Source organism: Tupaia chinensis, unplaced genomic scaffold (assembly GCF_000334495.1).
Source record: "Tupaia chinensis unplaced genomic scaffold, TupChi_1.0 Scaffold000127_2, whole genome shotgun sequence".
NCBI lineage: Eukaryota > Metazoa > Chordata > Mammalia > Scandentia > Tupaiidae > Tupaia > Tupaia belangeri.
The window spans coordinates 3,392,682-3,417,082 of record NW_006159596.1 but is presented as its reverse complement, the minus strand read 5'-3'; the positions used below and the strand labels follow the sequence as shown (position 1 = coordinate 3,417,082).

Genomic DNA, 24,401 nt, shown 5'->3' with positions numbered 1-24,401 from the left:
ACATAGAGGGGAGGCCTTGGCCATGGAACATCGGGAAGGGTTTGTTAAAAGAATGAACAGATGACACAGACATAAGCAGGTTCAACCTGATACAAGGGGAATGTTTTCTGCCAATAGGATGATGATAAGGTGGTATGTCCTAAGACCTCAGGCTGCTGTGAAAGTCGTTCAGAAACACATTCCAGATAGAAGGAAGAAGCTACTTCTGAGCCTCCATCCCCTTCAGGGCTCTCTGCAGGCTGCTGGATGATGCTCCTTTAACTTGATGTAGTGATTGATTACTCTTTAGGTTTCCATGTAGGGGCTTAGGGGCTATCGTGCAGACCCACTCCCTAACTCCCCCAGCTTCTTGTCAGTCACAAGCACACAAATGTAGAGCTCTCTCTGTAGAAAGCACAGGATGCGGAAAACCATAGAAGGGGTAGATGAACTGAATGACAGAAGAATGACAGTGCTTTTGGCTTTACTGATCATCTTTTGATGTTTTCATGATAAAGGGCATGTCCTAGGGTTGGTATTTCTATTTCCCTTCCTCTGTAGGAACCAGAAGGCTTTGTGGATGGAATGAAATAGGTAGAAGACAGTTGTGGGGACGTGGGGCCCGACATGTATTTATGTATTTATACATTTATGTATGGAGTATAAACATGATTATATTTATTGAGTATCTGTTAATATTTGTCACCCATTCATTGCATAGTTATTGAAACCCAACCATCCGATTGAGAGACGTAGAAGGAAAATATTATACTTTCACATTTTACAATGGGATAAAGAGAGGTATAGGGAGTGATCAATCCAGTCTGTGGTCAGAGAATTAATAAGGAGAGTTGGGCCATCTTGTGGCCTGATGGGCAAGGAAGCTGGATTCCACATGACAAGCACATGGTTTGAGTCCCAGACCTGGTGACTTATAAAACATGCTGGGTGTGTGTACATCTATGCTCAAAATTCCAAATGGAGGGAGAGAAGGAGGAGGAGAAATGTTGGAATGTGACTATGCCCATGATGGGGAAGGGGGTGTCTTCTCACTCCACATCTCTGTCCAGTGCATGTTATCTCTGGTAAACATGAAAAAAGACAGCTAGTGAGCTGGAGAATGCTTAACAGATTAAAAAATTCCATACTCTTAAACATCACTAAATCTGTTCATTTTTCTGTATGTATTCTTATCCTACAAACAGACAGGGTGAAAGTCCTTTGTAAATAATAACCACATGCACATTTTTTTTTTTGGAGAGATTTTCACTGTAGGGTGCGTGCGCTCGCCAGACAGACAGAGAGAGACAGAGAGACAGAAAGCGAGAAATCACCCCCCAGGGGGGATGGTCACGCCGCAATCCCTTCTCCTCCATTCTCCTCTCGGGATCTTGGGCACACACGCACACGCGCCCGGCGTGAGTTTTAAGCCACCGGGTCCGGGACACGAACCGCGGTCGACTACGTGGGAGTCCAGCGACATAGCCATTACGCTAACTGCTGGTTCCCCACATGCACATTTTTCACTGATTTGTGATTTTGCTAAAATATATTGTTGTGATTATGACAAGGTATGCTGCATTTTGATGTCTTTCCAACTTCTCACCACCTGTTCAGTATCCAGAAAGATCACTAAACCAGCATCAGTGTAATTTCTTACTTACCACTGGAGTATCCTCCAAGAACGGGAATCCTACAGTTTATCGCCACAGGCGCACCTCGCTGTCAGGCCTTCCCTTGAACACATGTGGGCCGATGCCCAGCACTTCTCTGGAGACTTGAGGTGATGTCATTTCCTTATAGCGCTAGCTGTTGAGCAGAATTTCATAGTTCCACACACTGAGGTGATACAGAGCCTCTTAGATCTGCCTCAGTTCAACAGCACGGCAGTATTATAGGCAATCTTCAAAGACAAGACAGACCTTAGAGAATTAATAAGATCTACTGTGGAAGATCCAAGAAAATAAATCTTTTGCATTGACTATGAAGCAGCAATACATGACTGAAAAATGTCAGAAATGGTTAGATACTCATTTTGTAGTTCTAGTGTCAACCAGAAAAGCAATCATTTACTCAACTACTAAGTATTTACTAAGTGTTTTCTAGTAATGCTATTTATCAACATAACCTACAATACTACCACTCAGCTAGAATACATGTCTATCTTCTCTCTACTTTCTAGTGCTCCCTTTACTTTTGGGATAATCCAATTTAAATGAACTCTGTGTTATCCTTTTGCCCAAACCCTCAAAGTGTGATTGTTATTTAATGCCATGGCTGTTAATAAAATTTTCTTTTCTTTGAGTTGGACTAATGTTTACAATTTGTAGATAGAAGTGGACAATATGTCTTTGATTTTTTTTGTTTCAATACTAGGAAATGATCACGCTACTTATACAAGAATTTATAAAGACGGGACACATGTGATAAGAGAGTATTGTTACTAAGCAAAACTCTAATCATTATTGGCCTACTTTAAAGATAAATGTTAACCATAAGTATATGTAAATAATAATTAGCTAACGTTTTTCACATAACAAAATCAAATGGAAGGTAATGGGCGGGTTAATTTGACAGTAGTCATCATTTAACTATGTAGATGTCTATTAAAACATCACATCGTATATCTTAAACATATACAACTTAAAAAAATTTTTTTAAATAAAATTGCAGGTCAGCCAGTGGCATAGTGGTTAAGGTGGTTGGATCCCACATGACTGACTCTGCAGTTCAAGTCCCAGACCAGCAGCTTGAAAACACACCAGATGCTTGTGCATGTATACCCCAAATCCTGAGAAATGAATGGAGTTACAGGGAATGCAGTGTGGTTGTCCCACCTGGGATGATTTCTCTCTCTCTCTCTTTCTCTGGAAGACATATGTGCCCTGTGGGGAATACTAAAGCAACAACAAAAGAAACCAAAAATCATTGCTCAGGTACATAGATTGGTGGGATGAAAAGTCAAGGTCAAGGTTGGGAACCAGCAGTTAGCGTAATGGCTATGTTGCTGGACTCCCACATAGTCGACCGCGGTTCGCGTCCCAGACCCAGTGGCTTAAAACTCACGCCGGGCGCGTGTGCGTGTGTGCCCAAGATCCCAAGAGGAGAATGGAGGAGAAGGGATTGTGGCGTGACCATCTCCTCTGAGGGGTGTTTTCTCGCTTTCTGTCTCTCTGTCTCTCTCTGTCTGGCGAGCGCACGTGCCCTATAGCAAAAACCTCTCAGAAACAAAACAAAACAAAACAAAAAGTCAAGGTCAAGGTGGAGGATCAAAATGAAAAATCAGCATGAGGCATGATGGTTAAGGTGCTGAAGTCCCACATGTCCGACCATAGTTCAAGTCCTAGACCCAGTAGCTTGAAAATCATACCAGGTATGTGCGAGTGTGTGTCCAAGATCCTGAGAGGCTATCTTTTCTTCTCTCCATCTCTCTGGTGAGCATGTGCACCCTATGACAAAGACCTGAAAATAAAAAGAGAGAGAGAAAGAGAGAGAGAGAGAGAAGAAAAATTGGAGGAAAAGAAGGAGAAAACAAGAAGGATGGGAGCTGAGTGATGGAAGCTTTTGCATGCCAGAGGACACATGGGCTCAGTGGAGAGGGACAGAGAGCAGGAGAGGAGAAAGTGCCCCCATGGAGAACGGTCACACAGCAGTTCTTTTCTCTTTGACTTCTTCCTTTTGGGCATGCATGCATATGCACCCAGCATGTTTTTGAAGCTCCTGGGATCTGGGATTTGAACCACTTGGTCAGCCATGTGGAATCACTGCCTTAACCACCACACCAGCTCATACTCTACTATTTTGGGGAAGAAACCGGGGACTGAGTGAGGAGTCTTGGAACCTTCGAGTAGATGGTGTGGAGCTAATGAAAACAGAATTTTTGATGAGAGCCAGGTAGAAAAATGGGGGGTGGAGGGTAATTATAAGATGCAACTTTAAGATAAGAGAGAAGGTCTGGTGAGAGACTTTGGTTTGTTATGGGAGAAATTATGTATCTTATTTTGGGACTGAGACTATTGAGATTGAGGAAATGTTAGCAAAAGTGGTATTAGGTTGGAAATGATAAGAAAAGGGAAGTAAAATTAACAGGATAGTTGTGCTACTGGTAGGTTAGAAGCGGTGAAATCTATGATTAAGAGTTCATCTGGGGACCAGCAGTTGGTATAATGGCTATGTTGCTCGACTCCCATGTAGTCGACCACGGTTCAAGTTCTGTACCCGGTGGCTTAAACTCACACTAGGCATATATGTGTACATGCCCAAGATTCCAAGAGGAGAGTGGAGGAGAAGGGATTGCAGCGTGGCCATCACCCCCGGGGGTGATGGGTGATTTCTCACTTTCTGTCTATCTGGCAAGCGCACGCCCCCTATAGAAAAAACGAACAAACAAAACAAAACCACCACCAACAAAAAACTATCAAAAAAAAAAAAGTTTACCTGAAGTCTTTAAAAGTACTTAGTTAACTATATACAGAAAAGTTGAAATAATTCAGATTGTTTAAAACATTGCAAAGATATTTCTTTTTCCTCATTCTTTCAAATATAGTTTCAAAGGGCTCATTCATAGATCATCTTCTGTCTGGGTGTTAAGTTTCTTCTCAAGTTCAGAATCAACTCAGATTCTGCCATCATGGAGAGTCTAGTCTGTTGTAGGGTACTCTGTGTTCTTCCCATTCAGATTAACTAAAAATAACTTTTTTTTTTTTTACCAAACTTTTAGTATGTATTTTATCCCTTCCCCTAAATTAAAGCACTAAGAAGTGTTAGCCATATTACTTTCTAATTAGAAAAAAAATTGCAGTAAAATATTACTTAATTTTTATAATGTATTGATAATTTTCAGTGGCTATTGGAACAAGGGTAATGAGAGCTCTAAGTTAATTTTCAAATGAATGTTCAGGAATTAAAAAAAGAAGGTGATGATGAGGTTCCTGAGATGTGGTTGTTCAGTCAAAGAACATCTTATTAATGCCATTGCAAATCAGTTCACTATTTGGTATAAACAAAATTTAAAAAAAGAAGCAATACTGATTTTTTCTGTTGTTTTATGGACACTGAAAAATGATGTGACCTCTTTGGTAAATCTTGTAGTTCTCTATAAGAAGGTACAAGCTCTTTTTCGTTTATTTGTTTGTTTTATTCCCTACTTCCTGTAGCCTTGAATTAGGGGGAATCTTACTGATTCCTGTACCTAGCTATTCAACCAAAATAATACATCACATCTGAGAGAAGGAAACAAAGAAAAATAATGTTGATTTTATTTTATTGCTTATACATTTCCTATACATAGAAGAGTTATGTATGAAAGGTGGCATTTGTTTTTATTGATACATAAAAATATCTATAGATAGTTATATTTATAACTATGTATATTTATAAATATTAACATGTATAAATATGTGTGTGTGTGTGTGTGAATATATATATATATATATATATATATAAAATCACTATATATTTTTTAAGAGAGTAGTGTCTCTTTTTTAAAAGTTTATTTCTTCCATTAACAAGAGAGACAGAGGCTCAGCACTCCCAACAAGGTCTTGACCCCACAATCCACCCCCAGACAGTTCCATAATCTGTGTCCGGCGTACCCAGGGAGGTCTCTGGTCAAAACCCTTCCTACGTGAGTCAGCCTCACAAGCACGTCATTTTACTATGGCACCACCATCCAGTCTCTCGCTGTATTCTTTATCCCACCGGTGGTGAGATGAACACGTCTTCCATCTTTCATGCGGACCTGTGTTTTATATAAACGCTTCTCAGGAAAGAAAGCACCTCTTCGATGAACTACAAGAATGTGAATCTGGATGTGAGCAATAGCTTTGGCATTGAAATTAATCTTAGGATATATTTTAGAGAAATTTTTTTAAGACTTGTTGCAAGGAAAAGAAGCAATCACCGGCGTAACGTGCTGTTAAGGGCAGGGACCCTCTTACAGACTGCCTGTTTCAGTCCTGGCTCTATTGCTCAGTTTCTTCCATCTGTAAAGCAGGCATGATGGGCCAGCAGATGGCGCAGCGGTTACCTCACTGGACTCCTATATGGCCAGCTGCAGTTCGAGCCTCATACCGAGTGGCTTGAAAATCATGCCAGCTTCATGTGCATGCGTGCTCAATATCTGGGGAGGAGAGTGGAAGAGAAGGGATTGTGGTGTGGCCATTCCCCCTGGGGGATGATTTCTTACTTTCCATCCCATTGTTTGTCTGTCTGTCTCTATCTCTCCCTCTCCCTCTCTCCAGTGAATGCATGCACCCTAAGGCAAAAACCTCTTTAAAAAAAAAAAAAAAAGCATTATGGCAGTGCTCAGTTCATTAGGTTGTTTTCTAAATAGGTTCAGCAACTTCATATTTATAAAGCACTCAGAAGAGATTTGGCAAACAGTTTATACAATGTGGTTATTAGTCATGAACGTAAGTCACTCCTTGATGGGGTGAGATGTATTTAGATATAAAGATGGATTTTTTTTATGTATATCCTTATTTATTTATTGCCATAAGGCATATGTGCTTGCTAGAGAGAGAGTGTCAGAGAGATATTCCCTCTGGGGATGGCCATGCTGAACTCTCTTCCCCTCTGTATTCTTTTGGAATTTGGACACACAACAAACACTTGCCTGGCATAATTTTCCAGCCCCTGTGTTCAAAACTGGAACATCAGCCAGCTATGTGGAATACAATGCCTTAACCACCATGCCACCTCCTAGCCCTGAGATAGATATGTTTTTAAAGCAATAAAAATCCATGCTTATTTGAAGTGGAAGGTATTTCTGCATGTTCATTGGCTGTTAATTTCTGTGTTTCTGTTCCCAGTAATGTGATCTTTTTATAGTTCTTAGATCCTTATATGTCCCCAAACTTCTTACTTTTATTCTTTTCAAATTTGCTACATATTTAAAAACTTCAATATGGCGTTTTACAGCACCATATAGGGAGGATGTTTTTCTAATAATGTTTTCATCAAGAAAGTGGCTCTGCTGTGATGGCAGTGGCTATGGCATTGTGAAGAAATTGACATTGTCTGTTGGAGATGACTGTGGAAGTAAACAAACATAGGCCAGAATTATCCTTCACCTTTTCCAATAGAAGGTCAAAACTGAGATCAATAAAGGAAGACGATGTCATTTTGCCTTTGTTTATTGTCAGCCAGTGACCATCATTTGTTAAGGCGGAGGGACAGCATTGTTTAAGTACATGCAATTGTGCACAGGGCAGAAAATATTCTTTCCCCTTGACGTCCACATTCAGGCTAAAAAATTATGTGGTCTATTTCAATAATTCATTAATCTGATCTCTCGTTTGGCTAAACAATGCTAGATAAATTTTATATGATTTAGTTTATTTTTGTTCTAGTCTCAGCAAAACAGTTACATTTGAAAAGGTCAAGTCTTCTGACCTATAAGTATTAATAATCCTTTTGCAATTACCTTGCTAATTTGTTCCTTATGTGTGTAAAATGTTTCTCTAAGCTACTGGATTAACACCTACTGAGAAGTTAAAAAAAATCTATTTGATACCTTTTCCTACTGAGAAGCGATTCTGCCACAATCCCAAGCAGTGCTGAATTGTATATTGAAGTATGTCCTATCAAATAATATCATTTTCAGTAGCTGTTAAGTATATCTATGATTATCTAACAGGATTATTAACATATTCCTTCTGTTCTCAGTATATCAGTGATGAGAAAGAGACCATTGTTTTGTTGAGGGCTGTCACTTTTTTTTTTTTTTAAAGGTTTTTGCTATAGGTCGTGCGTACTCACCAGAAAGATAGAGAGAGACAGAGAGATAGAAAGCGAGAAATCATCTCCCAGGGGGGATGGCCACACCACAATCCCTTCTCCATTCTCCTCTTGGGATCTTGGACACGCACGCACACGCGCCCGGCGTGAGTTTAAGCCACTGAGTCCAGGACTCAAACTGTGGTCGGCTACACGGGAGTTCAGCGACATAGCCATTACACTAACTGCTGCTCCTAGGAGTTGTCACTTTTCTAACTTGTATATTTTGGGGGAAATATATAAAGTGCCTAATTTCATGACCTTCTTTGAAAAACTTAGTAATTTATATGATATCAAGGAGAAAGAAAAGAAAGAAATGGTGATTATAGCAATAAAATCCCATGTCCAAATCTTTTATTTATTTCTTCATAATTTATTGTTTAACTATTTTAAAATGCATTTGTATATGAGGAGACAATAGAGGAGTTCCATACTAGCAAGCCAGTTTCTAAATGATCCAAGCGTTCAGGTAGTTCTGCGGAAGACTTTGGACGTTGGTGAGTCACGCACCAGAAGTGTTAAAGTTCACCTCTTACAAAGTGAGGTGGGAACTGGGAACTGAAAGAAAGAACTTGAGAAAAACAGCTTCCTTGGTAAGACAGACTGCTCTTTCTCCTTTTAATTTATAATTCTGACCAACAGTAACTATAAAAAGGGAAAGGAACAGGAGAAAGAGTAGTCAAAGCTAAACGAATGTCAGATGGAAAGAATGAAAGGGGAAAGGTTTCTTCGCTGAGCATGTAGTCTCTCCTGTGAGCTGTAGAACGTAATCCTTTAATTGAAGCTTTGTTCTGACCCAAAGCATTCAGCGCATACTAAAAAATCTTACCAAGTGTCTATTTTGAAATTATGGCTACTTGAAGAAGGCAGTGTAGAAAGTAAATGTATGTTTTAATTGCAAGAAGTTAGAGTATGATTTGAGAGTACCCACATTAGAATTTTTTTTTATTCCTTTTGTGGAGCATAAATAAATAAACAGTGATAATAATAATAAAAAACACCTTCCTTAGAGCATGTAATGAACTGTGGTTAGAGAAGGATGTAAGAATGTGATTACTTTGGCTGTGATAATTTAATACAAGTGTTGTGCTGTTTTTATGTAAGGGATATGCCTTTTTAATGCGTATTTTTTCCAATATGTTTAGATCTATTTCACTGTTATTACAGGTATCCGAAATTAGAATAGACTTACTCATCTCATCACATATTCATTCGATCTTTTAATACATTAGCTAAAATGAAAGAGGTTTTCCCCATTCATTCTACCCTTTTCACTGACAAAGCTTCTCATCTTTAGTTTCATCAGCTCCCTGGTATGGGAGGCTGGTGGGGATATTCTGAGCATGAGATACCTGTCCTCGCCACCAGGGGGAACTGCTCGGAGAATGACCAGTTGTAGTGAGTGAGCAGCATTTTTCCAAGCCTTTTGTCCTCCAAGACTGTTATGTACATGGGTCTTCCGCCGCCCACCGCAGATCTGTTTGGTCTCTGAGTATTAATTCAAATTTATACAAACAATGATAGTCTGCTGGGTGTAGTTAGTCAGGATCCTGATCAGACCGAGAGCCCTAATGAAAATTAAATTACTTATACTGGTGTCTTTCCCATCTAAGCTATACACATATATTTGAACAAGTGGGTTTGGATACCTGATCTGTAAAAGGATGGCATTTGATTGGTTGATTTCTAAGGTTTATCAGGCTCTGGCCAGGTTACTATCAAAAACCCTCACAGTCTGTAAACATAGTCCTTACTTTTGTATAAAATCCAGTGGAGGGGGACCAGTAGTTGACGTAGTGGCTATGTCACTGGACTCCCATGTAGTCAACCATGGTTTGAGTCCCAAACCCGGTGGCTTAAACTCATGCCGGGTGCATGTGTGTGCATGCTCAAGATCTTGAGAGGAGAATGGAGGAGAAAGGACTGAGACGTAGCTGTCCCCCCTGGGGAGTGATTTCTCGCTTTCTGTCTCTGTCTCTCTCTGTCTTTCTGGTGAGCGCACGTGCCCTATAGCAAAAACCTCTTCCAAAAAATCCAGTGGAGGGCCCAGCAGGAGGTTTGATAGTTAGGTGCTGGACTCTCACATGTCTGACTGTGGTTCAATCCCAGACCCAGTGGCCTGAAAAATACACCAGGTACAAGTATGTGCATGCCTAAAATCCTAGGTGGAGAATGGAAGAGAAGGGATTGTGGCATGGCTATCCCCCTTAGGGGGTAATTTCTCAGTTTCTCACTTTCCCTGTCATTGTATCTCTCTAGCGAGTGCATGTGCCCTATGACAAAAAAAAAAAAAAAAAAAAAAAAAGGGACCTTACAGAGGAAAGGAAGCTTCACTTACTCTTTTGCTTTTCAAACATTAGTTGCTTATCATTTTGTACATATGTCTGATTTTGCACTCAGAAATGAATAGTTGCAGAGGGTTGCAGTTCTTTTTAACCCTAGTATACACAGACCTTCACCTGAGCCACAGAAACTTCTGAACTGAGAAGAGTTGGGGTTAAATATTGGTTCTGCTGCTTCTTGGTTTTGTAACTCTGACCAAGTTAACACATTCTCTTTAAACTCAGTTTCAGCATCAGATGCCCTTGTTCCTATGTGTTATCCTTCCTCACGGACTGACATCTCACCTTCCTGGCTGCCTGCTAGACATACTTCTCATGATACCCTGATAATAGCTCAGCTGTCTGTCCAAAACAGCCCTTCCTCCCTCTCCTTTTGACTCCCAGGTGGCCAGTTTAGTAAACAGGGTCCTTCTCTCTCCTTCTCCATCCCCTTCCTGTTCAATGAGTGGAAATGCCATCTTGCCTAGTCTTTGTATTATTTCTCTGCCCACTGCTGCTTCTCCATTTCTGTGGCCAGAGATGGTTATGTGCCTGCAGTAATGTAACAGATCCCCCATGGACATCAGTCCCTGCCATAGCTTCATGCCACCCCCTTCATTTGTATCCTGCCCTCTGTGACCGGTTTAATCACCTTGAGGCATGGCTCTCATCCTGTACTTTCTTTTTCCTTTAAAGTCCTAAATGGACCACCCCTTTGTGAACTGAAGGAAAACCAAACTGAAAGTGCATCTATTACATATGAGTGGACTTATTATGTCTAAAACCAAGTCAACTAAGCTCTGGCTGTCAATCCTTTTTCTCTGATGTTTCTTTATATTTAAATTAGTTTTGCATTTTTGGTGAGGCTACCAGAAAGGGGAGGCGTGGCCTTCTCGGGACCTTAAGATATCGATTTGTACCATTACTGAAGATGTGAACTTTGATCACTGGGTGGAGGTGCTGTCTGCCGGGTTTCTCCTTTGCAAAGTGACAAACTCTTTTTATACAAGTAAGTGTCTTGTGAGGAAGTAATTTGATAATATGAAAATATCCTGTTATTTCTCACACCTTTACCACTACTTTTGGTATCCATGAATAATTCTTGCCTGAAACAGTTATTATTATGGTATTTACCAAATAGTAATCTATTCATAGATGCTAGCTGAATTTTTTTGTTTGTTTGTTTTAATTCCAGAGTGCATGTGTGCTTAAGCTTAAGAGAGGGAAAGGGGGAGGGGGAGAGAGAGAGAGAGAATACTTCAAATGGAGCAACTTTTTCTTCCTCCACTTCTCCAGTCCTTTGGGATCCTGGGCATGCATGCATATGTCCAGTGTGTTTTTCAGGCCTCAAGGACCAGAGCCAGCATTTGAACTGTGGTCAGCCATGTGGGATCTGGCGACCCCTACATAGCACTCAGTCATTATGTGACTAGTAGCTGGTCCACTAGCTGGAATTTTACATTATGTCATCCGAAAAGTTATAATGTTATTTGCCTATGAAAAATGCTGCATGACAACACAACAGTAAGCCAAAGTTTTCCTTTCTCATTTACTTATTTATTCATCCATTTATTTGTTTATTCCTTTTCCATATTAGTACAGACACACAAATCCTTGCGCTATTCCATAGATTATAATTCATTACAGTCATGCTTTATTTTGTTGTTTGGTGTTCCCAGATTTGACTTTTTACTTTTTTCTTATTATTTGAATTTATGTTATACACTCAGTCATTGTACTTCGGTACAGCTTGTGAAATGAATTACCCAACATGAATGTACTTTACATCAGTCCAATTGAAGATACCATATACGTAATCAACAAATAGGCCTCCATTTTCGGGTCCTTAACTGTCTTGTCCCTTGTTCCTATGTGTTATCCTTCCTCACGGACTGACATCTCACCTTCCTGGCTGCCTGCTAGACATACTTCTCATGATACCCTGATAATAGCTCAGCTGTCTGTCCAAAACAGCCCTTCCTCCCTCTCCTTTTGACTCCCAGGTGGCCAGTTTAGTAAACAGGGTCCTTCTCTCTCCTTCTCCATCCCCTTCCTGTTCAATGAGTGGAAATGCCATCTTGCCTAGTCTTTGTATTATTTCTCTGCCCACTGCTGCTTCTCCATTTCTGTGGCCAGAGATGGTTATGTGCCTGCAGTAATGTAACAGATCCCCCATGGACATCAGTCCCTGCCATAGCTTCATGCCACCCCCTTCATTTGTATCCTGCCCTCTGTGACCGGTTTAATCACCTTGAGGCATGGCTCTCATCCTGTACTTTCTTTTTCCTTTAAAGTCCTAAATGGACCACCCCTTTGTGAACTGAAGGAAAACCAAACTGAAAGTGCATCTATTACATATGAGTGGACTTATTATGTCTAAAACCAAGTCAACTAAGCTCTGGCTGTCAATCCTTTTTCTCTGATGTTTCTTTATATTTAAATTAGTTTTGCATTTTTGGTGAGGCTACCAGAAAGGGGAGGCGTGGCCTTCTCGGGACCTTAAGATATCGATTTGTACCATTACTGAAGATGTGAACTTTGATCACTGGGTGGAGGTGCTGTCTGCCGGGTTTCTCCTTTGCAAAGTGACAAACTCTTTTTATACAAGTAAGTGTCTTGTGAGGAAGTAATTTGATAATATGAAAATATCCTGTTATTTCTCACACCTTTACCACTACTTTTGGTATCCATGAATAATTCTTGCCTGAAACAGTTATTATTATGGTATTTACCAAATAGTAATCTATTCATAGATGCTAGCTGAATTTTTTTGTTTGTTTGTTTTAATTCCAGAGTGCATGTGTGCTTAAGCTTAAGAGAGGGAAAGGGGGAGGGGGAGAGAGAGAGAGAGAATACTTCAAATGGAGCAACTTTTTCTTCCTCCACTTCTCCAGTCCTTTGGGATCCTGGGCATGCATGCATATGTCCAGTGTGTTTTTCAGGCCTCAAGGACCAGAGCCAGCATTTGAACTGTGGTCAGCCATGTGGGATCTGGCGACCCCTACATAGCACTCAGTCATTATGTGACTAGTAGCTGGTCCACTAGCTGGAATTTTACATTATGTCATCCGAAAAGTTATAATGTTATTTGCCTATGAAAAATGCTGCATGACAACACAACAGTAAGCCAAAGTTTTCCTTTCTCATTTACTTATTTATTCATCCATTTATTTGTTTATTCCTTTTCCATATTAGTACAGACACACAAATCCTTGCGCTATTCCATAGATTATAATTCATTACAGTCATGCTTTATTTTGTTGTTTGGTGTTCCCAGATTTGACTTTTTACTTTTTTCTTATTATTTGAATTTATGTTATACACTCAGTCATTGTACTTCGGTACAGCTTGTGAAATGAATTACCCAACATGAATGTACTTTACATCAGTCCAATTGAAGATACCATATACGTAATCAACAAATAGGCCTCCATTTTCGGGTCCTTAACTGTCTTGTCTGTATATTTTTCTCCTTGATTCCTTTCCACATTTGACTTTTAGAAACCCCATTTAACTTGACTTCTATATCTTTTGAAATGCACCTGCCCTGTTTTTCTTGCCCCCTTTTTTTTTTAAAGCCCTTCCCATATTTTCAAGCTCAAGGTGTTTCAGGCTCATTTTGTACTTCTACGCTAGCCCTTGATTCAGCTTTTTTGTTCCCCCCCAAGAAGTTGTGGTTTTTAGTTTACTGGAAAATGATATTTCAAAGCCAAGGTCTGGGAAGCTAGGGTCGGGCTCACTGGAACTAGGATATTATAAGACCTGACAAGTACTCATGAAATTGTCAAAGTCATGAAAACCAAAGACTTAGGAACTTTTTCATGTTAAAGAAAACTAAGGAGGGAACCAGCAGTTAGCGTAATGGCTATGTCGCTGGACTCCCACGTAGTTGACCGCAGTTCGCGTCCCGGACTTGGTGGCTTAAAACTCACGCCGGGCTTATGTGCGTGCGTGCCTGAGATCCCAAGAGGAGAATGGAGGAGAAGGGATTGCGGCATGACCATCCCCCCTGGGGGATGATTTCTCACTTTCTGTCTCTATGTCTCTGTCTGTCTGTCTGGCGAGCGCACGTACCCTGTAGCGAAAAACCTCTCCAAAAAAAAAGAAAAAAGAAAACTAAGGAAACATGAAAATTAAGTACAAAGTTTATTTTTGGATTGGATCATGGATCAAAAAGAGCATTAGTGTGGTAACTGGAGAAATTTGGAAAAAATTAATTTAAATATATTATATATTGTATTATAATCTTGTATGTGTGTTTACATACATATGTATATATATATATGTGTATATATACACACACACACACACACACACACACACACACACACACACACATTTTTTTTGTTTTAGTCGACTCAAAATAATATGACCAGGGCCAACCCTGTTGCCTAGTGGCTAAGGGAGCCAGATCTCACATGGCCAGCTGTGGTTCAAATTCTGGCCCAGAGGCTTAAAAAACGTGCTAGGAGCATGTGTGTGTGCCCCAGATCCCAGAAGGATGGAGAAATGGAGAAGGGGTTGCAGTGTAACCACATTCCATTGGAGGTGCTTCCTCCTTTCTCTCTGTCTCTCTCTTACACACACATATATCCTCCGCAAATTAAGAAAAAAATAAAAATAACATGACCATATATATTAGAATTGCTTTTGGAAATTTTTTTTTTTTAACTTTCTGCAGTTGGAAAAAAAATTGACCTGAGTTGGGGACAAGATAATTAGGAAAAGAAATGAAAATATACTTAGTGTTCAAACCTTACCATTTAGGCTATTTGAAAGAAATTATAATGTATAGCTAAAACTAATCAATCTCCTTCTGATGAACATTGTGATTGTTTCTATTTTTCCATAAGAATGTATAAGACTACATTACGCATATTTATGAATACATTTTTGAACACTTGAAAATCTCCTTGCAGTACTTTTTTTTTGAAGTAGGATTTGTTAAATAATTTATGGTATAGCTATCAGCAATGTGAAGTCATTAAAATTATGATATAGATCAGAGTTTGGCAAATTGTAGCCTGGGGGACAGATCAGTTGTGCCCATTCATTTACATATTAACCAAGGCCCCTTTCATGCAGAGGCAGAGTTGAGGCGCTGAAACACATATCATATGGCTCACAAAGACTAAAATATTTGCCATCCCTAATATAGATAATTAATATCCAGGATTATGATATTGTTGAGTGACAAGGACAAATTTTTACTACATAAGATTGTGTGTGTGTATATATATATATGCACATACATACAAAATTTAAATTTAAAAATGTGCTTATTTAAAATTATATATGGACAGAAAAATTCTGAAAGGTTCTTTTCCAAAATGCATGCTTGCATAATTTTTTAGATTTTTAAAGAGGTTTTTGCTTCGGGCATGTGTGCTCACTGGAAAGAAAGACAGAGACAGAGGGGAAGTGAGAAATCACCCCTCAGGGGGGATGGCCATCCCATAATTTCCATCCCCTCCATTCTCCTCCTGGGATCTTGGCCATGCATGTGCCCAGCGTGAGTTTCAAGCAACCAGGTTTGGGCCTTGAACCACAGTCAGCTATATGAGAGTCCAGCAATGTAACTGGTGTGCCATCTGTTGGCCCCAAATTTTTAGATTCATTTAAAAACATTCTCTTTTTAAAAATTCTCATTAATATATAATAATTGTACCTTTAGGTGGGACACAATGTGATTTTTTTCAGTCCAAACTACAATGTGTAATGATTAAATCAGAATAATTAGTATATTCATCATTTCAACCGTATTATATTACTTTCTGTTGGGAACATTAAAAATCTTTCAAAGTAACTAACAACAATTTTTTATATTCTTATTTATAATTTTCTGTATTACATTTTATTAAAGGAACCATATATATATTCCCCTCATATTCTTACTTCCAGATAAATTCTTAATCCCTTCTATTTCATCTCCTAAACCCCAGACTCTAGTGAAACTGGACTGGCTATGACTACAGGAGAGCTGGAATGGCAGGCTTTAATTTTTTTTAATATTTCATAATTCATGATTTGCATATAATCATTACACATTACCCTATTTGTAGGGTATAGAATGGTCCTTAAAAGCAGGTATGCTGTGTATAGTAAGTCGAGGTTATAAAGATATTCACCACCTTCAACATTTAACATTATATTATGTTGTGAACATTCAAAACCCACTTCACTGGTTATCCTGGAAGTATTGGGTCATTGGGAAAGTCATGATGCATTCTCACATAAAAAATAAATTAAAAAATACTTCATGACTGTCTTAACAACCTAATATGTACTGACTTTTCTATGATGTTCTTTACTGTGAAATACAATTCTAAAGAAAAAATATTGACTAAACAGGCTATGAAAAGTCTCACAAATTAATGAAAGTGGATTTTAGAAAACAAAGATAATCTTAACTTAGTCAATAAAAGAATTTGTAATGTAGATATAGAGGACTAGGGGGGCATAAGGGTTTATATTATGGAAAGATCTGTGATAGCATTTGTCCAATTAGAGATAGGTAAAATTGTAGATAACAATAGCTAATTAGGAAGAGAGAAAAAGGAAACTTGTACTCACTGTGAGTTTTCTAAGACCATACACTGTACTGTAAATAAAAAAATAAGTCCTCAAGAAAAGAAAACACAAAACAAAATTGGAAAGAGATGTTTAAATGCAAAGATATAGAAAAGTCAGTGGTTTAGTGATTTATAGGCTTTACAAAGTTTTTTTATTTCAGCCTTCTTTATATTCATCCCAAAGAAAGACTCAGCTATTTGTAACATTTTGAACATTCCCTCTGTTATCTAGTATTTTAAATGAGTAATGGTTATAATAAATATATAAATTGAAATCATGGTGGCAACTGTCTATGAAATAATGAGTGAATTTGTACTTAAACTTGCTCGTGGGTAAGTTAGTCGAATCCACATTTTTCGCCTTTATATTGGGATACTGAATCCTGACATTTAATGTTGTTATCAATATCTGTGGACTTACCCTTTTTATCTAGTTGTAATTTGTTCTCTTCTATTTATCTCCCTTAAGTTTTCCTGGTATAGTATTCCCTTAAGTATTTCCTGAAGAGTTGATTTTGTTTTGGTGAATTCTTTTAGCATTTGTTTGTCTGGGAATGATTTTATTTCTCCTTCCCATTTAAAGGATAATCTTGCTGGGTATAAGTATTCTCTGCTGAAATTGTTTTTCTTTCAGAGTTTTAAATATGTTTTCCCATTCTTTCCTTTCCTGCATTGTTTCAGTTGAGAGGTCAGATATTAGTCTAATGAGGTAACCTTAGTAAGTAACTTGACATTTCTCTCTTGATACTTTAAAAGATATTTTCTTTGTCTTTGAGTTTTGCCATTTAGGCTATGATGTGCTTTGGAGAGGATCTTCCTTTTATATCTATTACATCATTGAGGAAGTCATGATGTATTTTTCCATGCAAAGATGCATCATAACTTTTCCAATGACCCAATATTTGGGGTCCTTCATATTTCCTAGATTTGGATGTCCACATGCCTGAAATTGGGAAAGTTTTCAGCTAACGTATAATGAAAGATATTCTACTCCTCTGCCTTTCTCTTTGCCCTTTGCAATACCAATTATACAGATATTTAGCTGTTTAATGGTGTCTAAGATTTCTCTAATATTGTCCTGATTTTTAATGATTATTCTTCTTTTCAATTGCTTGGACTAAATCAGAGATTCTATCTTCAAAGTCAGCAATTCTTTTTGCTATGTGGTGTAATCTATTGTTGATACTCTAAAGGAAGGTTTTGATTCCCTGAACTGTATTCTGTATCTCCAGAAATTCTGTGATTCTTTATCAGCATGTCTGTTTCTTTATGGTGTTCCTCCTTCATGTCATAGAAGGATTTTCTCATCTCCTGGAATTTAATGTTTGTTTTCTCTTACATCTTACTGAGGTGTGTGTGTGTGTGTATTTGTTGTTGTTTTGTTTTGTTTAATTATTTTATTTATTATTATTATTTAATTTGCTACTGGGCACATGTGCTCAACAGAGAGGGCAGAAGGCAGGGTAGGGAGAAAGAGAGAGAGGGAGAGAGAGAAAATGAGAAAGCAAGCCGACAGGTCCAAAACTCAAACTGTGGTCAGCCTAGCGGGAGTCCAGTCCCTTAACCACTGTGCTGGCTACTGGTCCCACATTGAGTTGTTTTTGTTTTGTTTTGTTTTTCTACAGTGAATATTCTGAATTCTTTTTCTGACATTTCTGTGATCTCTTGTGTTTTATCCATTATGAGTAGTTATTATCTTCCCTTGTATTTTCTGATTTTCTCCTACTTTTTGACGCTCTGCTTTGAGTTTTAGTCATCTGATAATATACTCAATTCTTCCTACTTCTATGAAGTGTGTTTCTGTAGCTGTATCCTCATGCCTTTCCCTATGGTGTGCATTAGCTCTGTGCAGGTTTGCTTCCTCTATTGTGAATGGGAGTGTGGAATCCACAGTAGGAGTTTTAGATTCAGGTTTTCCAAAGGGAGTTTCTCTCCTTTTATTGCAAGAGTAGTTGTGGGTAGAGAATTCCTTCAGGGTCTCCTGTCTTAAGCTGTTTGGTTCCTATTTACATAAATCTTTCTTCTCCCAATGTGGCTAGAGGTTGAGCTGGGTAAGTAGAATGCAAGGTGATAGAGTATATTGTGCAGTAATGCCACATGGGCAATTTCAGCCCTTCTTCCCCCAGAGCAGACTGGGAAAGGATCCCTGATGAGCTCAAAGCTAGCATCTGGGACTTCCCTGTTGCCCCTGGATAGATGAGTGGTAGAAAGGTGTCAGCACACGTGGGGCAGCAGCATGTAACTCCTACCTCTTCTATCTCAGGGATCATAGGAACCAAGTATTGGTTCTTGAAGGCTGCGGCAATCTCTCCTCCCCCACAGCAGGCTGAGTGGGGGTGGAGGTCTCCAGTGAGCTCAAGCCAAGTAGCTTGGGCCTCCCTGTAGCTCCTTCTATCTCTTCAATCTCAGGGATCACAAAATATTTAAAAAGGGGTAGCCTACATTGCTTTTTGCCTAGAACAGTGCTGTTCTACATCTATTGGTACTGTAACCTCCTGTTGCCATGTCTTTCTCTTAATTCTATGATAGTTTTTTCTCAGTCCTTGAGTTGTTTTTCACCTTCTATTAGGTCATTGGGAAAGTCATGATGTATTTTTTCTTTTTTTTAGTGCAAAAATATGTCATGACTTTCCTAATTACCCAATAAATGTCCCTTATATGTCGATGTACCTCTGGGTTCTGTCCTTGACTCTGTCCCTTCCCACTCTGTTCAGTTTCTTGGAACTCTCCCTAACTCCCATGATATGATTTATCAGATATATACTAAAGACTCCTAAGCCTGTATCTCTAACTTCCAAACCAGTATTTTCTGTATACATTGAAGTACCTCAAATCAAATTTCATTTAATGCCATCCTTGACACTTCTGTCCTCTCCATGCATTTCTTTTATCAACAAAAATCCCAGGAAATTTCACCTTCTGAATATTTCGCACATTGATCTCCACTTTCGTAGTTCAGGTTGTCTCATTCTTGCTTCTTTTTTTCTAAGTGGTTTAAATTCACCTACCAAGCCATAGCCAGAAAAATCAGTCTTAAATGATGACCTGGAAATAACAGAAGAGAGTGTTTGTCAGAAGGCTTCCTGAAGCTACTCGGAAGGCTTCCTGAAGCTACTCGGGAGGCTTCCCATTGCCCACAGTAATGTTTTCCAAAGTGTGGTCCTTGGACAACTTAGACCTTCTGAGGTTACATAAAAAATGCAAAATTAGGGCTAGCTCATGGCACAGCAGTTTAGGTGACTGGGTCCCTCATGACTGATCGCCCAGTTCAAATCCTGGACCTAGGGGCTTGAGAAACATGTTGGACGTGTGCACATGTGTGTCCAAAATCCTAAAAGGAGGGAGATTGAGGAGAAAGGATTTCTTTGTAACCATTATCCATGGGAGGGATGGGCATAGCTGGGAGGGTTATACTTTCTCACTACCCCACCACCACCTCTACCGTCATCTCTTTCCAGCAAGCACATGCATCCTCTGGAAAAATTAAAAGAAAAAAGTTGAAGCCCCAAATCTGGACTCTATCAAAAAGTTATTAAATAAGAATTTATAAGTGATAGAGTCCTCTAGATTTCTAGTTTTAATACCATCATAAGATAGGTTCATGTGCTCTAATGGTTGAGAACTACTGGCCAAGAATTATGTCAGTGCACTTCCTTCTGAAGTCTCCTTTCTTGCCATTTCCTGACTGAAACTTACTATTTTGCTACTATAAATTCATGCTAGAGCATTTCTTCTTAACTCTACTATTCTCTCTACTTGAAACACATCTCTCCCAACTTACTTTATCTGGTTTATTCATATATTAGTTCAAGTACTTGCTCAGATATCACCTTTGCTCCAAGCCTTCCTGGCATACTCAGGTGGACCATTTGCTACACATTGCACACCAGAGATGTGTCTTCCTAAAACACTACTGATAATGGCCCAGTCAGTGGTGTGGTGGTTAAGACAGCTGGATACCACATGGCCAATTGGAGTCCTAGACCTGGTGGCTTGAGAAACACCTTGGGTGTGTGTGCATATATGCCCAAAATCCCAAAAGGAGAATGGAAGAGAGAGGATTGTGGCTTGGCATTTTCCATGGGGGTACTTTCTCACTTTCTGTCTCCCTTGTCTCTCTCTAGTGAACATATGCATCCTACATAAAAGTTTTTTTATTTTTTTAAGTTACTATTGTCAGTATATCTAATATATAGCTTATACTCACCATGTGTTTGACAAATTTAGTTAATAATAGACTTGTATGAAGTTTATAGAATATATGGACTCTATCTATGTTCTTGAAATCTTATGGCTTAAATAACAACTGCTTGTGTAGCACATAATTCTGTAGGCTGGTGGTTTGGTCTGGGATGAGTCTGGATGAGCTGTGTAGTTCTTCTGCTGATACCATTAGGCTCCCTTCTGTGTCTGTGGTCAGCTGCTGGTCAGCTGGGTGGCTCTGTTTCTGGGGCTTGGCTGATTGTTGAGTAGAACAATAGTAATAGCTATGCTCTGAGTCATACCTGGAAGGTCCAAGCAAGGTGAAAAAATTGGGGAGAGATTGCAAGTTCTTTTGAGACTTTTGTTCAAAATTGGCACAGAATCATTTCTACCACTTTGTATTATCCAAGATAAGTCACAACAGCAACCCAAATCTAATGATGGGCAAATAGACTTCACCTCTTGATTGGAGGCAGTAGGATGTATTACAATCATTTTTGCAATCTTTTCCATGGATCTAATATATATGAATTAATGATTGTCATTTGCAATGTAACTAGAAACTGGATTCTAATTTTCTGTTGTTACCACTGCTGTGACCTTATAAATAGGCTTCATTTTATTGTAATCTTCAAACCATTCCATTGCCAAATGTTGCTGTTTCTTTTCCAGCTCTGTCACCTAATTTCTCTTCAATTTGTCTATTTTGGAGTACCCTTTGGATCTATTCATGAGAAATACAGATAAGGGTATACTATTTGGTTAATTATTTGGATTTAGTTAAGTCTTAAAATGAAGCCAACATTCCCAGACACAACAAAATACAGACCATAAGTATGATAAAGGACATGTTGCCAATAGAATACACACCATTTTTGTATCCTTGAATTTTACCTTGCATTTTTCAACTCTATTGACTTAAAAAAAATCTGGCTTTCATTCTGTCATATCCGTTGACCTATTTTCTTTTAAAAAGTGGTATTCATCTTTCTGCCTACTAGAAGGACTCTCTACTGCTACACAGAGCTCTCTTTAAAAGTGAAATCTTCCTAGGGGCAGTGCATTGGCCTCTTCACTAGGAAGGGAAGGGAGGCCTTGACCTAGAGCTTACTTGTTAAACTTTAGCATTCGTTACTGGTGTCTGTCCCTTCTTACCCTTCTTTCCAGGGTTGATCTGGAAACTTCAACTATGTTGACATTTAATTGGATTTTCTCATCACAATTTAGAAAGAAATGTAGCAATATCTATTACTTGCAAATAACATAAGAAAAGAGAATGGCGTGAGATTATTAAGTAGGCTTTTAGGTTGTATACCCTATGGAACATTTTTATTTTTCCTCATTGCCACTCTCATTTTCCTCCTCATAGATTCTGAATAAAACTCTTAGAAATCCTTTTTTTTTTTTTCTTTTTTTAAGTTTCTTTAACACAAAATGGATTTCATATGAGCACTTGGGAACTAGACAATGCTGTTTTTTTAAAAAGCTACAGGATTTCTTTCTTACTTTCAAGGGCACCTTAGTCACAAATACTTTCCTGCTCCTGGATTCCTTGAAGGCTGGCATCCAATCCTGATAGGGGTTGAGGGAAAAAGTCCTAGAATTTGCTTTGTGACCTAGGATATATGGGATATAAGTGTGCGTTGCAAAACTTAATGCATAAAGCTGCTACTTTTGATACAGTCTGGTCATGGAGAGATGGGATTTAGCTGCTTGTAATGAGAATTTGATGTGACTGGAAATTGAACGGAAGCATCTTTTTATTGAAGGTGCTGAGCCTTATAACAATCATTCAGTGGCAGAAGTTATTGTTTTTTACATTACTTTTCAACTCTAAAACCTTTCAAAGCCTCATAAGAAAAAAAAATTCCTATTCTTATTCAAGCAACAAAAGAACTTAGTAACTCTTCTTTTGCATCCACATAAAGCAAAATGATATAGCAACCTCGCCCAACTTTAAAGATATGTCTCCGTTTTTCTCTCTGTTAAAGGTCTTCTCCTTTTTCTATATCAGGACTGCTTTCTAATGAAATTTCCCTTTCCCTTGTTCTTCATTTTCTTGTGAGAATGTTAAGAAAAAAGAAAGAAAAGGAAAAGAGAAAGAAAAAAGAAATCTATGCACAATACTGTAGATTTGAAATATGTAATACATAGACACTCTTTGCAAAATGGTATTTTTTTTAAGCTTTAGATAGAACCTTTCTTGCACTGTGCACATAAATAAACATTTTCGTCTTTTCCCATGTTTATAAAAAGATGAATACCAAAAAATACTGTGAGTCGGGTCTTTGAATTGATGTTAGGAGAAAAATACTCTATTTCTTCCTTCATTCATAAATCAACTCTAGAAACTTGAAAAAGACATACAATTTTTCTCTTTCAAGTTTTCTATTTATGAAAGAGGTATCTGTTCAAGTGAAATACATTTGTGGATTGATTTCTATTTTTCTACTCTTAAAAATAACTTTTATTTAGGAGAGTGAGAAAAAGAGATATAGAGAGACAGGCATGCTCAGTAATCTCACACCACAATTCCTTCCCCTGGTTTTCTCAGCCAGTCAGGATCATGGCTGCGTGTGCCTGGTGAGTACAGGTAGACCCGGGAACTGAACCTACAGCCTTCCATATGGATCTCACATGGCCTCAGCAACATGTCACCACTGTGTCATCTTGCTGGCCTTACTTTCTGTTTTAAATAAATATTTTTTATCTCATCACAAGTCTCCTTTTAGGCAGTATTATATCTTAAGTTTCTAGAATAGAGAATGTATCCAGAAGAATCAATGAGTAGATAATTTTCTAATTTTTATTTTTTAGTCTTTCACTGCATTGTATAAAACATTGTTAAGTTCTGATCTCTTGCAAATTTGTGGATCATGTTCATTGTAAGTTTAGGCCTAACACAGATTTGCTGTTAAATTTAAGTGCTGTCTTATTATAATAGATCCTTTTTTGGTGAGGAATTTATAATGTGGATTTGGCAATTATTCTTTAAAAAAAAAAATGGGTGATATTGGGACCAGCAGTTGGCGTAATGACTATACCACTGGACTCCCATGTAGTTGACCACAGTTCCAGTACCAGGCCCAGTAGCTTAAACTCACTCTGAGCACCTGTGCATACATGCCCAAGATCTCCAGAGGAGAATGGAGGAGAAGGAATTCTGGTATCGCCATTCCCCTGGGGGTGGGGGGGCGTGTGATTTCTTGCTTTCTGTCTCTCTTTATCTCTTTGTCTTCCTGGCAAGTGCACACCCCCTATAGCAAAAACCTCTCCAAACCCCCCCAAAACAAAAAAAAAAAAGAAAGAAAAATATGTAATATTAAAAGGATCTATTCTGCTTTCACCAAAATGACAGTCAAGATTTTACCAGCCTACATGAGACTGATGTTTAAAATCAATAGCCACATCTGTGAGCTTTCAGGATTACGACGTACCTTAAGTCGCCCAGGGAGGACTGTATTTGCCTAGTGTTCTTTCGTTCTCAGCTGAAGGGGAGCAGACCCTGTCTAAGCTTCAGCATGTCTAGGAGAGACACACAGTTGCA

At 38.6% G+C, this 24,401-nt stretch overlaps 1 protein-coding gene across 5 annotated transcripts in view; it reads left to right on the top strand.

Annotated features, from left to right (window-relative positions):
• INPP4B (inositol polyphosphate-4-phosphatase type II B) overlaps nt 1-24,401 on the top strand; it is a 957,317-nt gene that overhangs the window by 348,738 nt on the left and 584,178 nt on the right. Inside the window, exon 1 of one of the 5 annotated variants that reach the window (XM_027770343.1) lies at nt 12,651-12,686. The exons of the other annotated variants lie outside the window; for them this stretch is intronic. The gene's annotated coding sequence lies outside the window, so the exon portion shown is untranslated. Of the gene's footprint in view, nt 1-12,650; nt 12,687-24,401 lie in introns of those variants that run through there. 5 annotated transcript variants of the gene reach the window in all.